Raw genomic sequence first — 9,697 nt, 5'->3', positions numbered from 1 at the left:
CACTTTAAAATTCCTTTATTTGACGCCATTTTACTTACTCAGTCTACCATATTTTCACCGTCTATTGCTTGCCTGTATTTCTTGTGTGCTTACTTGTTTGTGTGTTATTGTTGTTGTTTTTTTTGCTGTTATTGAAAAATGCTGCTACTGTAACGACAAAATTTCCCCGTCGTGGGATAACTACAGTTATAACTAGCTGCTTCCTCAAGAGTGAACACTTGTTACACTAAGTATAATTAGAAAAGAAAGAAACTTGAACTATTCCTCTAAAAAGGGTCACAATGGTGGCACCGTCTGTATACTAATGCAAGAAAATAAGTGAGACAATCACACACACACACCACACCACACACCACACACACATCCACACACGCACACACACACACACACACACACACACACACAGACACGTTGCCAATGTTTCAGCAGGTGACTAGATAGCCAGCAGGTGAGGTTTTAAAGAGGTGACCATTTGCAAGCTAATGTTACTGCAGGGTAATACATCAGCGCTCACGCTTTCCTCGTCACACTGACTCACCACAGAAGTGTTGAGAAGAAAAGCACACAGTGTTACTGCCACTCTCCTCTTTTTCACATCACTATGCAGAACACGCACATTCCTGTGAAGGCTTGGGCATGTAAAACAAAGCAAAAATGCATCAAGAGCTGCAATTTGTAAGTGTTTTGTTTTGGTGGTGCATTTTTTTTGTCTAGTTATTAATGGACTTATTAAATAATCCCCAGACTTGGAGAGGACTTATGATGAGTAATGTGATGAATAAGAAAAAAAACAGCACCATATTTTTGCACTACAAAATATATAACTGTTTCTCTGGTTAAAAAAAAAAAAGTCCCTAAAATGAAACAGAGGAGAAAAACACACCGTTTTGTTAAATTGCTCACAATTTACATTATGTCCACATTAAGGGCATACGAGAGAGGTGAGAGGTCAAACAGTTTGGGAACTGCTGTAATAATTGTTAAAAAAAAAAAAAATGTTTCATTGAATTTCACAAAAATGGAGGTGCAGTAATCCATTTGTGTTTATATGATTGAAGCGTGACTTAAAAGAAGAAAAAAATACACCTATTAATTGCTAAAAATAAAATGTTGTGACCTGCCAAAATTAACAATGAATCACAGAAAGAGTCACAGAGGTTAGTGTGCAAACAGCCCTGAGAAACCCCCACAGGCAGCCGGGGGGGGGGGGCTTGTCACTCCTCCAGCCTGTAATAACCACAGAGAGGTACAGGCATACACAGGGGAGGTTGTCTTCATCAGCCTGAAAGAGTATTTGCTGGTCTCTCTCAGAGCATTATGAGCTCAACTTACTAGCTGACTGCTGCCCCCTTCTCCACAGCTCATTGATCACTGGCCCCCCCATCGCTCAGGGGCTATTTGCTTGCAGCTCAGAGGGAATGGTTTCCTGGAAAACAGAGTGCGTCCGGGCAAGGAAGGAGTGTTTTCTGTGTGGCCGGCCCGCATGCTCACAGTGATTGACCGAACTGAGCAATATTTTTTTCTTGCACCGACGGGCGTTAGTTTAACGAGAGATCGAATGCATTAGCACTGAAAGTACACAGTTCCCAGGCCGCAGCTGACCACCGCACTTCACCGCTGCTGCTGATGTTTTTGAGAGTGTGTGGTTATTTGCAGCGGTCATACACAAGTGAGGCCCTATTTTGTGGTGGTTGAAGACCAGACTCATTCATTTTTCCTGTGGCCTTTTGATTTATATTTGTGGATGTCAGTTCCCCCAGCCCTGCCCCTACTTCCAGATGCATTTTTGGGGTATTTTCGCGTTCTATTCCCAGACCCAGTTGGCATTAATGAGCTGTTATGCCTTAGCCGCATCCCCCTTCTCTCTCATGTCAACATACATAAATGTTGCCAGGCTCGAGGTACCACGCTATATGTGCTTTTCTTCTGGTTGTCGCGCTCTTACTCACATGCCCCATCACTCACTTCACAAACAGAAACACACTGATGCTGTTCAGCAAGAGTGCCTTGTTATTAGGAGCACCAGACTTGGAGAGGACCCAAAAGTGACTCTGTGTGTGTGTGTGTGTGTGTGTGTGTGTGTGTGTGTGTGTGTGTGTGGGTTGTTTTTTGGTGTGTGTGTGTGTGTGTGTGTGTGTGTGTGTGTGTTGTGTGTGTGGGCTGTGTGTAGATGTGTGTGATGTGTGTGTGGGTGTGTGTGTGTGTGTGTGTGATGACTGTGTGTGTGTGTGTGTGTGTGTGTGTCTATTTTTGTAGAGTGTGGAAATGTTTTTAACTTGTGTGCGTGTTTCATCTACAATTTACAATCCCCTAGGACTTAAAGTATGACAGAATGTAAATATTCACACACTGTATTTTCTCCCAAAATGGCATCTGCATCGTCAGGAACAAATATGTGTTTAAAAAGTTACATTTTGGGTTAACGGCATAAAGAAATCCTTGTTATGCAGCCAAATCATGTAGCAGTTCTTTCTCCTTCTATTGGACCAGGGAGCGAAGGGTCTGTCAGCGTGTACTTTTGCTCTGCATATGCAGTATTTGATTTAGCTTTGGCCACCACTGATGAGATCAGAGCACCTAGAGTGCAGAGTGTGTCTTGGCTGATCATGCATGAGCATGGCAGCCTGGCCATTGTCCCATCAATCAGCTTGTAAATGTCATTAGGAGGACCTGGCAGCTATGGGACTGATGACACATGTCGAGAGGACTTTTATCCCGCACAGTGGGATTTAGAACTTTACTCCTGGTCTGGGCCAGTTATACAAGATAGAGTCTGGTTTCTTTAACTAGCAGTTGGAGCCTAATTGGGTTTGCAGGCCTGCGTCTGGTCCACATGACGAGTATGTTCAAGTGTGAACTCGGATTCCACGCTTACTTTGACTCACTTTCTGCAGCAAGAGTTGGAGACTAACTGGATTTTGATTTTGAACTTTAGTAGGTAACATTTATCAAAAAAATAACCTATGCCATCAGTAAATTACAGGATTTTGGAAGTATTTATTATAAGCATTTCAAAAGGATATAACCTAGATAGGGAATAGAGAAGATGGAATCAAGCACTAATAACTTGTATACATCGTGGCATTTCATTGTTGTTTCTCTGCTGCATTTGTGTTATATTTAAAAGGGTCCAACATTACAAATATGGTTTCACCTGCAGATCTTATTTTGAATACTGTTGGAGGTACTCAAGTTTTTCAAATATTTCAGACTAAATATTTGACAAATATATGTAAAATTATGTCCAGTACATCTTAAATATTCCCATTTTATAGAATAACGCAGCCATAAAAAAAATTGAGTTTTATACGTTCTACAAGGGCCCAAAACCAGCCAAGTTGCGACTTTGTACAACAATGTAACGACTGTGCTCGATTTATTCTTTGTTTTGGGGGCTTTTCTGATGGAGTGGAGGCCTCTCGGACAGAACATGACATCATATGTTGTCTACATTACAAACAGAAGGTGCATTTGTCTTTAATCGCAGCATGAAAATGCAAAAAAGTGAAGCCATTGTCTGCTACAGGAGCAGTTTTGAGACTCTTGCTAAAATCTCTTTTATTGTAAAACAAAGACCATTAAAAAAAAAAAAAAAAAAAAAAAAAGTGACAAATTGAAATTGATTAGTGCTCTGTGGTGGCTGATGTATCTAGCAGTGTGGAGCTTAATGACTTAATTCTGCACATGCACAGACCATCTACACAAGCCACATGTAAACCGATGATCTGGATTATTAGAGCCCACCCACAAGGAGTCTGTGTTCTTGTCTAGTGTTCTCTGTTGTCCACTGTCTCTCTTTTTGATCTGCTAATTGCCACCATTATGAGCATACAGACACACACACACACACGCACGCCACGCACGCACGCACGCACGCACGCACGCACGCACGCACGCCACGCCACGCACGCAACGCCAGCACCGCCTCACACACTACCCAGATACTGGTTAAATTTTTTGCGCAAGCCGCTGGGCTTTGGCTCTCTCTTTTCTCCTCACTATCCTTCCTCTAGTCCTCCTCTTTTCTTTATTCCTGGCCTCAGAGCAGCCTTGGCAGCTTGTGTGTCATTGAAATAAAACAAGGACTGGGAAAAAAATATGGACGTGGCTTTGAGACTTGTTAAATTTATATCAGTCTGCAAGATGGCACTCCAAAAGATGCTGAGCACCATTTTATGTTGTAAAATATGAAATCTACGGGGCTGAATGGGAACAAAATGTATTTAAAAAGGCTGTTACTGCTTTATTTAACAAACTCCTAGAGTGTTTAGGTTTGGACCTTGATCCTGTTGCACTGCTGCTGCCCTCTGAATTTAAACAATTGAGTTGGGATTCAGCAATTACCAGCTGTAATATGTGATATAATGTTGTAAGCATGCTAGCACCGTGGCTTATGGGATGGCAGGGGTCTGTCGGTTGGTTGGTCGGTCGGTTGTTTCACCACTCTGATCCAGACTGAAGTTTTAGATGGATGTCATTAGGGCTGCACAACTAAACACATTTTTTTTTCGAAATTGCATACAATATAATAATCTACATATAAATAATCTACATAATCTACATATTCAACAATGAGTAGTCTTCTAACCATATTCAAAACGCTTCTTTTTTTCCTCCCTGGTGAGTGATCCACACGCCCTTAGCGAGGCTTCTTTCCTTTCTGCTAATTACCATAATCAATAATAGCCCTGCCACTATATTACCCACACTGCTGCTCTCTGCTGTACTACCACCTATATGCTCCGCCTGACTCAGGAGAAACGCATTACCACCCCAGGAGCTGTTGCTGCTCAGGAAGATTAGGGTCATTTCCTGGCAGCAGGGCCCGTAGTTCCGCTTCGTGCATTATAGCCTTAAACTTTAACCTGTATCAAGTGACTCTAAAACGCAAAGAAAACAAACAAGCTAAGCCATTAGCAGCGTCTCTCGCTATTGTATTCCTTAGCATAGGGAGTCAGAATACTACAGCAAAGGCTCTCAGTGCCAAGACATACTTTATATTCCTTTTTACAATCTTTTATAACAGCTTTTCTAAAGGCTTATTTTATATAGATTTTTCTTGGATTGGCCTCACAGGTTTACGTTGTCTAGTGCTGTAGGATGGACGACCAGAAAGGCAGAGCTGGAATTCCCTCTATGTGAGCCAACTGCTGCTGCAGCCTTGTGTTTACTCACCACATAAAACTGCAGTTTTACATTTCCTTAATTAAATTTCAGCCCGTATAAAAGACAGCCAAGCAGAACGAGTTGGATTGCGTTGCCAAAACCTCACTGTTCCTAATTTAAGCAGGTCATATTTTTACTATCTCTCTCCCTCTTTATACTGTCATCCTTCAGTGGCTAAGCGCTGGGTAGATGGACAGCTCTTACAGGTTGTCTGCAATGAAGTTCCCACTATGGGATAAGTGTGTGGTTTAAAGGGATGGCTCTTGGAAAAGCTGCAAAGTATGAACATACTGCAAGTTCAGGATGAGAAAAATGTCCGTGACCCACAAAAGTTAACTCTGAATTTTAATTTCCTTCACTACTGTACTTTTTTGACTAAGTCCCGCTTTTTTGCATTTAGGACCTCATCCCGTCCAGTATATTTCTGAGAGCCTATCAATAAAATAGCAGAGTAATAAAAACCCACAGCGTGTAGGTGTGAGTGAAGTATTTTTGACACAGCCTGTCACTCTTGGTAGCTGCCCTCTCTAGCACAGACCAAGCCTTATGTGCTGACTGTGTGCCTGTCCGTATCTGTGTATTTTTACTTATTTCAATCAGGGGAGGGATGTTTGTATGTGTACGTGGACGCACAGTCACATAACAGAGAGGCAAACCTCTAATTTCCCGGGCAGAGAGGACAGGGATTGTGCCAGGAACCTCAGTAAGCATGACAGAGTGGGTGTGTCGGGGGTGTGTGCCGATTTTAGCCAATCGTCCCGCAGCATCACAAGGAAGTTGTGGTTTGGAACACGTGTTGTTGCTGCAACAAGAGAACTGAAATGGTTACGTTATGAGATAAAGTTTCAGGGCTTGGGCTGTAGAAATGCTTGCACATGTTGTTGACAGGGACGTGCACACTAATCTAAAAAATAAAAAGGAGAGAGAAACGTATTTGCGTGGGTGGCTGATGAGAAATTTGGTCTCATCTTTCACAGTAGAGCCTTGTTACAAAGTGGGCAGGCGTCTCTCTCCCCATACTCGTCCATTGTCAGCTAATGGACTGGCACAGGATAAAGGCAAATTCCACACACACTCACACACACACACACACACACACACAAAAGACGAAAGAAGATTAAATGACAGAAGCCATTATCATCCTTCCAACAAAGCTTCACGCTGTTACTGCAGGTGATGCATTTGCATGGTAAAGTAACAACAAAGGAATCAGAAAACAACAGAGTGAGCGAGGTAGCCTAGACGTTGTCAGGAGGATACGAGATGTTCTGGGAGTGTTGGGAGGGGTGTGCAAGGTGGAGGGTGGGGGTGTGTCCTTGACTGCCACTTTGCTCATTTGAAAACCATGATGTCTCTCTCTCTCTCTCTCTCTCTCTCTCTCTCTCTCTCTCTCTCTCTCTCTCTCTCTCTCTCTCTCTCATGGGTGGGCAAAGCAGAGTAAGGGGAGGTAACCTTTCCCCTTATGACATCATAAGTGGCAAGATTCCAGATAGGCCCATCTGAGCTTTTATTTTCTCAAAGGTAGAGCAGGATACCCGGTGCTCGGTTTACACCTATCACCATTTCTAGCCACTGCGGGACCATAGGCAGGCTGGAGGAACTCATATTAATGTAAAAAAAACCTCATAAATTGAGATTTTTATGCCATGGGACCTTTAATTATCCAACAATCCAGCAGTGTTCTTGTGCATTATTCTTTTAATCTTTACTTTCAGATGAATGCCACTCAAATACGTTCCAAACAATGTCTCAGTATTAAACCGTCTGTTTTTTTTTGCCAGTTTCCCTGTTTCTGAACAAAGTGGTGAACTTTAACCTGCTGTGTCCTGCTGTTTCTTCACCCCCCGAGCGTCTTTGACTGAAGGTTGAAGGGTCTGCATTGTGTGCTTTTGATTTGAAGAATATGTCTTACCTAGGATGAAAACCTGCACAAACCTTTCAGTTAAAGAACTGGATAAAGTTGCCAGGTTAATATCAGAACATGTTTCTTACCATTAAGAAACAAACGTGACATACATTAACATAATTTATCAAGTCAAGTCTACCTTATTGTCAATTCTGCAATATGTGCCAGACATTCAGAGCAACTGAAAATATGTTTCTCTCCGACCCACGGTGCAATAAGGACACATACAACAAGTATTATATAAAAGATAAGAAATATATACAAATGAAGATAAAAAAGATAAGTAATATGATAAAGAAAGATACGTAACATATACAATACAATAAGTAACTCAAAATAGTGCAAATGTAAGTCAAAATCAAACATTATAGAAAACTAAAGATGAAGATATTTGAAATGTGCAATAAAGGAAGATTTTATTTTAAGTTGCAAAAATCCTACTGTCAATTCCTTTACCTGCCTGGCACGTCAGTGTTGTATTGATTTGGTTACTGTGTTAGTCATGTACACCTTGTTCTAAGTAATGAGGGGATTTGCTGCAGAGTCATGAACTGAGAGGATACAAGAGTGATAGATAGAATTAGTGGATGAAAGAGGAGATCCGGCACCTTCCCCAGCACAGGAAAAAAAATGCATTTTATTAAATCAGATCTTCGGTTAAAGCTCTGTGTGCAGGGACAATAGCTGCTTCTCCCTCGAGGAGCTAACTGGCTGCCATTTCCTGCTCTGGGATGGCCCTGTCCAGATTAGAAGAAATTGATTTAATGGCTTTGGTTTAGTGGCTCAAAAGGCTCCATCCAGTGTGGATACTTGTTCTGTTTTTTTTTTGTTCAACCCGTTTTTCTTTCTTTTTTTCTTTCATTCTTTCTCATCCTGTTAGTATTTGCACCTACTTTCCTTTATTTTCTTTGAAGCACATGTTGTCCAGGAATTGTGCTTGTGTAGGTATGTGTGGATGCTTCAGTATGCTGCTGCTGTAGGAGACAGTAGAGCAGGTCGGTTTAATAGAGATACAGATCTGGGATCAATAGCAGCGGTAAACCCACCCACAGCCTCAGGCCCAGCAGGGCATTCAATTAACTGGTACACACAAACAGGACCGAGGTGACTCTGTTCACCAGCGGTGCTTAAAGGGATAGTTTGGATTTTCGAAGTATGGATTTATGAGGTATTTATCCATAGTCCATATTAGCTACAGTAGATGGCAGTCGGCACGCCCCCCAGGGAAGAAAAGCAATGTACTGCTGGGGATTGGGGGCAGCAAAAAAAAAAACTTATTTAAGACACCTAAAAAAAATTCAATCAATACCAGCTATATTTAGAATGCTTTCACCACTTTACCTCGCTGTCAAACAGCCCTTTACAGCGGGGAACCGAAGCCTTTATTTTTGCTCTCATTAAAGCCACCAGACTTCTTTAAAGGTGCCCTGCCACACATATTTCATTACTTTGTGGGGATGTCTGAAGTTTTGAGAAACGTTTGAAAAAGCTGGAACTATATTTTAGATTTGAATACTTGCTTAAAGAATCGATTTCAGCTCTAAAAATGTGAAGGTTTTACATAAGGTGGCATTTATTACAGGACAATATACGGAGGTGTCTATTTTTCTGGTCAGTTAGTTTACACCTTGTACATATGCGCATAGTAATTCCCAACATGACCATACAAATGTGTTGCTATCATGTGTGCACACGAAATCATGTGTACAAGGACACATGCAAATGCACGACAAAAAGATCTAATGTTCCATGTTTGTGTATTTCTAGTCAATTCTTCAGCATTCTGCCGGAGGAGCTGGAGAGAACTCTTATGTATGACTTTTATATAATGTGAAAAAAAAAACATCAGATGCCGCAAACGACCGCACATTAATTAACTTGCGCAGCTATTAGGTTACGATGTATGATGTTCACAAGCAATGAACAGCTGTGTGTGGCGCCCATTTGAGTGCAATTAATTAGACATAGACACAACAACGACATGTGCCCGTTCTCCAAAACAGCCTATGTGACAGTTAATAAAGATAACCCTGGGGTTTTGACTAATGAGCGAGGTAATTATATAGGCACAGACAATGTGATTAGCTGCAGCATACAGAGGTCAGTGAGGGGACACATGTGTTCCTTTCACCAGTGCTGAGGGGCCGTCGAGGGGGGGAAGGATGCAGGATGGCTCCAATCCTCCTCTCCGGTCCCCTAAGGTCCCATGTTATTTTAATGTTTCCCATCTGACGTCGGCCATGCATGTCTGGCTCTGTTAGCGGCGCAGAGAAGCCAGCGTAGCCAGTGTGTCTCTTGTGTTACCTCGCATGATCGTGTGTGTGGGTGGATGAGGCAATGCAGTGCGCTATCTAGGTTATCTATTTCGACTGCTTGTTTCGTCGCAGAGAAGCCTTGAGGGCTGGGATTATGAGTCACCATGCTTGGGTCTAACCCTTCTCCTTTTTTTATCTCTCTCTATATTAAACAACAGTTTGCTTTACAATTATCTGCCGGATTGTACACAACCTTGTAACTGGTTTTCTTTTATTATTTTTCTATATTAATGTTGTTTTTATGTTGGTCAGCTCCTTTATGGCATCCAAATGTAGAATCTTCCTCCTGTGTCCAATATTCTTTGTTGAA

At 41.9% G+C, this 9,697-nt stretch overlaps 1 protein-coding gene and 1 long non-coding RNA gene across 3 annotated transcripts in view; one reads left to right on the top strand and one right to left on the bottom strand.

Annotated features, from left to right (window-relative positions):
- Window positions 1-9,697, top strand: part of thrab (thyroid hormone receptor alpha b) — a 157,207-nt gene that overhangs the window by 61,452 nt on the left and 86,058 nt on the right. The gene's annotated exons all lie outside the window — the stretch shown is intronic.
- Window positions 7,728-9,697, bottom strand: part of LOC116670867 (uncharacterized) — a 19,137-nt gene continuing 17,167 nt past the window's right edge. Inside the window, exon 4 of the long non-coding RNA XR_004327142.1 lies at window positions 7,728-7,737. This is a non-coding gene — a long non-coding RNA (uncharacterized LOC116670867). The remainder of the gene's footprint in view (window positions 7,738-9,697) is intronic.

Source organism: Etheostoma spectabile, chromosome 21 (genome assembly GCF_008692095.1).
Source record: "Etheostoma spectabile isolate EspeVRDwgs_2016 chromosome 21, UIUC_Espe_1.0, whole genome shotgun sequence".
In the NCBI taxonomy this organism is placed as follows: Eukaryota; Metazoa; Chordata; class Actinopteri; order Perciformes; family Percidae; genus Etheostoma; species Etheostoma spectabile.
The sequence above is the reverse complement of the archived record's forward strand: the minus strand, read 5'-3'. Positions and strand labels throughout refer to the sequence as shown.